The following is a 6,027-nucleotide window of genomic DNA, read 5'->3' on the forward strand; positions in this document are numbered from 1 at the left end:
GCAACCTCTCCTTGGGTTTCTGAGGCAGTATCACTATAGAAGTAGATTGTCTCATCTTCCATCCGAGGATTGGCTTGTGGGATTGAACCACCAGCCTTCTGGGTTAGCAGTCAAGTGCCTCAGGCATTACATTACCAGAGCTCCTGTTTTCTTGACACCGAGGTATAATCCATACTTCAGACTATAGTCTTCAATCTTCGTCAGTAAATGTTTCAAGTTATGCTAATTTTCAGTGACCAAAGTTGTGTCGTCAGCATATCGCACGTTATTCTTCTTCATATAGTCCAGCTTCTTGGATTATTTTTCAGCATATAGATTTAATAAGTGTGGTGTAAGGATACAACCCTGACACACTCTCTTCTTGATTTTAAACCATGCAGTGTCCCCTTGTTCTGTTTGAATGACGGCCTCCTAGTCTATGTACAAGTTCTTCATGAGTACAATCAAGTGTTCTGGAATTCCCATTCTTCTCAAAGTTATCCAAAATTTATTATGATCCACACAATCAAATGCTTTTGGATAGTCAATAAAACACAAGTAAACATATTTCTGGTATTCTTTGCTTTGAGCCAAGATCCATCTGACATCAGCAATGATATCCCTTGTTTCATGTCCTCTTGTGAATCTAGCTTGTGTTTCTGGAAGTCCTCTGTCAATATACTGCTGCAACCATTTTCGCATTATCTTCAGTATGATTTTTACCTGCATGCAATGTTAATGATATTGTTTGATAATTTCCACATTCTGGGGGATCACCTTTCTTTGGAATGGGTACAAATATGGATCTTTTCCAGTCAGTTGGCCAAGCAGCTGTCTTCCAAATCTCTTGGCATAGTTGAATGAGTGCCTCCAGCAAGGCATCCATTTGATAAAACATCTCAGTGGGTATTCTGTCAATTCCTGGAGGCTTGTTTTTCCCCAATTCCTTCAGTGCAGCTTTCTCTTCTTCCCTCAATACCATTGGTTCTTGAATATGTGCCACCTCCTGAAATGGATGAAGATCGACCATTTCTTTTTGGTATAGTGACTCTGTGTATTCCTTCAATCTTCTTTTGATGATTCCTGCATCATTCAATAATTTGCCCATAGACTCTTTCAATATTGCTTTAATATTGCTTAATTTTTTTCCTCAATTCTCTCAGCTTAAGAAATACCTTGCTTATTCTTCCCTATTAGTTTTCTAACTCAAGATCTTTGCACATTTCATTATAGTAATTGGCTTTGTCTGTTCAAGTTGCTCTTTGAAATCTTCTGCCCAGATCTTTTATCTTGTCATTTGTTTCATTTTCTTTAGATGCTCTTCATTCAATGGCAAGTTTCAGAGTCTTTTCTCACATTCATTTTGGACTTTTCTTCCTTTCTCATCTTTTAATGACCTCTTCCTTTCTTCATGGATGATATTCTTAATGTCATCCCACAATTCTTCTGGTGTTTGGTCATTGGTGTTCAATGCATCAAATCTGTTCTTTGGATGGTCTCTAAATTCAGGAGGGATATATTCAAGGTCATATTTTTTCTCTCATGGACTTATTTTAATTGTCTTCAACTTGAACTTGAACTTGAATATTAGCAGTTGATAATCTGTTCCACAATCAGCTCCTGGCCTTGTTTTGGCTGAAGATATTGAGCTTTTCCATCACCTCTTGCCACAGATGTAGTCAATCTGATTCCTGTGTACTCCACCTCATGAAGGCCACATGTATAGCTGCCATTTTTTTGTTGAAAAAAGGAATTTGCAATGAATAAGTTGTTGGTCTTGCAAAATTCTACCATGCAATTTCCAGGATTACTTTTGTCACCAAGACCAAATTTTCCAACTAGGTGATTCTTCTTTGTGTCCAAATTTTGCATTCCAGTCACCAGTCACCAATGATAATTAACACATCTTGATTGCATGTTTGGTCAATTTCAGACTGTAGAGGTTGGTGAAAATCTTCAATTTCTTCATCTTTGGCTTTGGTGGTTGGTGAGTAAATTTGAATAATAGTAGTATTAACTGGTTTTCCTTGTAGATGTATGGATATCATCCTATCACTGACAGCACTGTATTTCAGGAATTATTCCATAAGGTTCTCAAAGCTGTGATCTTGTGGAAACAGATCACCTGGCCTGTCTTTTGAGGTACCTCTAGTTGGGTTTGAACCTCCAAACTTTTGGCTAGTAGTTGAGTGCTTAGTCTTTCACCACCCAGGAATTTGTGCTACCTTTGAGGCTAGGTTTATTAATCCTCATATAAAATGAACTTTTGGGCTTCCTCTTCAAGCTGGGTCAGACTGTAAATTGATGTCCTTACCATACTCCTGTGGGTGCCAATGAACACTCCTGGCCCTAGGAGGCAAGTTCCATACATTCCACTACAACTCAAAAGCATAGACTCTTCTTTGGTCTTCTTTATTCATTGTCCAGCTCTCACATGCATATGAGGCAATTGAAAATATCATGGCTTGTGTCATGTGCACCTTAGTCTTCAAGGAAACTTCTTTGCTCTTCAGAACTTGGAAGACGTCCTTTGCAGAAGATTTGCCCAATTCTATACAAAGTTTGATATCTTGACTGCTGCTTCCTTTGGTGTTGATTGTAGAACCAAGTAATATGAAGTCTTCAACAGCTTCAATCTTTTCTTCATGCACTCCCTTCTTGATTTTAAACCATGCAGTGTCTCCTGCATGACACTGTGAAACTTGTCCTTGAATGGAGAGTAGCTAAAACAAATGAAAGAAATGAGAAGGAAAAAGAGCTAAACAGAAGATTTCAAAGAGCTGCTCGAGAAGACAGAGTCAATTATTATAATGAAATGTGCAAAGACATGGAGTTGGAAAGCCCAAAGGGAAGAACATGCTCAGCATTTCTCAAGCTGAAACAAATGAAGAGAAAATTTAAGTCTTAAGTTGTGATATTGAAAGGGTCTATGGGCAATATATTGAACGATGCAGGAACATCAAAAGAAGATGGAAGGAATACACAGAGTCACTGTACCAAATAGAATTGATTGATGTTCATCCATTTAAGGAGGTGACATATGATCAAGAGCCAATGGTATTCAACAGTTAGTCAAAACTGCACTAAGGGAAGTGGTGAAAAACAAGATCCCAGGAATTGACAGAATACCCATTGAGATATTTCAACAAACAGATGTCACACTAGAAGCACTCACTCAGCTATGCTAGGAGATATGGAAGATAGCTACCTGGCCAACTAAGTGGAAAAAATGCATATTTGTACCCATTTCAAAGAAAGGTGATCCCACTGAATGTGGAAATTTTTGAACAAATATCATTAATATAGCCTGCAAGTAAAATCTTACTGAAGATAATTCAAAAACAGTTGCAGCAGTATATTGACAGGGAAAATCCAGAAATGCAAGATGGATTCAGAAGAGGACATGTAATGAGGGATATCATAGTTGATGTCAGATGGATCTTGGCTGAAAGTAAAGAATACCAGAAAGATGTTTACTTGTGTTTTATGGACTATGCAAAAACAATTTGATTGTGTGAATCATAACAAATTACGGATAACTTTGAAAAGAATGGGAATTCCAGAACACTTAATTGTGCTCATGAGGAACTTGTAAATAGACCAGGAGGCTGTTGTTCAAAAAGAACAAGGGGACACTGCATGGTTTAAAATCAAGAAAGGAGTGCACCAAGGTTGTATTGTTTCACCATACTTATTCAATCTGCATGCTGAAAAATAATCTGAGAACCTGGACTATATGAAGAAGAATGTGGCATCAGGATTGAAGGAAGACTCATTAACAACCTGCGATACACTGATGACACAACTTTGCTCACTGAAAATGAGGATGACTTGAAACACTTACTGATGAAGATAGAAGACTATAGTCTGCAGTAGGGATTACAACTCAATATCAAGATAACAAAATCCTCACAACTGGACCAATAAGCAGCATCATGGTAAATGGAGAAAAGATTGAAGTTGTCAAATCTGTCAAAGATTTCATATTACTACAACCAATACCAATGGAAGCAGCAGTCAAGATAGCAGACATAAAATATTGGCAAAAATGGCTGCAAAGAAACTCGTTCAATGCTGAAGAGCAAAGATGTCTCCTTGAAGACTAAGGCACACTTGACACAAGTATTTCCAATTGCCTCATATACATGTGAGAGCTGGACAATGAACAAGAAAGACTGAAGAAGAGTCAATGCTTTTGAGTTGTGGTGTTGGTGAAGAATGCTGAAAGTACCATGGACTGCTAAAAGAACTAACAAATCTGTCCTGGAAGAAGTGCAGCCAGATTGCTCTTTGGAAGCGAGAATGAGTGAACTTTGTCTTACCTACTTTGGTCATGTTGTCAGAAGGGACCATTCCCTGCAGAAGGATATCATGCTTGGCAAAATGGAGGGACAACGAAAATGGGGAAGGCCCTCAACAAGATGGATTGACACAGTGGTTGCAATGATGGGGTCAGGTATAGCAAAGATCATGAGAATGACACAGGACTGACAGTGTTTCGTTCTGCTGTACATATGAGGTCGCTATTAGTCAGAGATGTCTCCATGGCACCTAACAACAACAACAACTACAGTGTCCCCTTGTTCTGTTAGAACGACAACCTCCTGGTTTATGTACAAGTTCTTCATGATCACAATTAAGTGTTCTGGAATTCCCATTCTTTTCAATGTTATCCACAATTTGTTATGATCCACAAAATCAAATATTTTTGCATAGTCAATAAAACACAAGTAAACGTCTTTCTGGTATGCTTGGCTTTGATCCAAGATCCATCTCACATCAACAATGATATCCCTTGTTCCATGTCCTTTTCTGAATCCAGCTTGGGTTTCTGGAACTGCTGTGTCAATATATTGTGGTAACTGTTTTTGCATTATCTTCAGTAACATTTTACTCACATGCAATATTAATGACATTGTTCCATAATTTCCACATTCAGTGGGGTCACCTTTCTTTGGAATGGGTGAAATATGGATCTTTTCCAGTCAGTTGGCCAGGTAGTTGTCTTCCATATTTTCTGGCTGAGTGAGAGCCTCTAGTATAACATCTGTTTGTTGAAACATCCGAATTTGTATACTGTCAATTCCTGGAGCCTCGTTTTTCACCACTTCCCTCAGTACATCTTTGACTTCTTCCTTCAATACTATAGGTTTTTGAACATGTGCCACTTCTTGAAATGAATGAACAACCATTTGGTAAAGTGACTCTGTGTATTCCTTCCACCTTTTTTGATGTTTCCTGCATCATTCAATATATTGCCCATTGAATCTCAATATTGCAACTTGAGGCTTAAATTTTCTCTTCATTTGTTTCAGCTTGAGCATGTTCTCCCCTTTTGGCTTTCCAACTCCATGGCTTTGCACACTTCATTTTAACAATTAACTATGTCTTCTTGAGCAGCTCTTTGCAATCTTCTGTTTAGCTCTTTTATCTTCTCATGTCTTCCATTTGCTTTAGCTACTCTCCATTCAAGAGCAAGGTTCAGAGTCTCTTCTGACATTCATTTAGGTCTTTTCTTCTTTTTCTGTCCTTTTAATAAACTTTTGCTTTCTTCATGGATGATGTTCTTGATGTCATCCCACGATTCCTCTGGCTTTCTGTCATTGGTGTTCAATGCATCAAATCTATTCTTTAAATGGTCTCTACATTCAGGAGGGATATAATCAAGGTCATATTTTGGCTCTCATGGACTTGTTTTAATTGTCTTCAACTTCAGCTTGAAAATGCAAATGAGCAGTTGATAGTTTGTTCCACAATCATCTCCTGGCCTTGTTTTGGCTGAAAATATTGATCTCCTCCATTGCCGCTTGCTACAAATGTAGTCAATCTGATTCCCGTGTACTCTGTTTGGAGAAGTCCATGTGTATAGCCCCCATTAGTGTTATTGAAAAAAGGTATTTGCAATCAATAATTCATTGGTCTTACAAAATTCTATCATACAATCTCCAGCATTGTTTCTATCTCCGAGGCCAAATTTTCCAATCACCAATGATTCTTCTTTGTTTCCAAAACTTTTGCATTCTGGTCACCAGTGATAATCAGCACATC

This window comes from Orycteropus afer, unplaced genomic scaffold (assembly GCF_000298275.1).
Source record: "Orycteropus afer afer isolate SDZICR_OR568_19922 unplaced genomic scaffold, OryAfe1.0 scaffold00224, whole genome shotgun sequence".
Taxonomy (NCBI): domain Eukaryota; kingdom Metazoa; phylum Chordata; class Mammalia; order Tubulidentata; family Orycteropodidae; genus Orycteropus; species Orycteropus afer.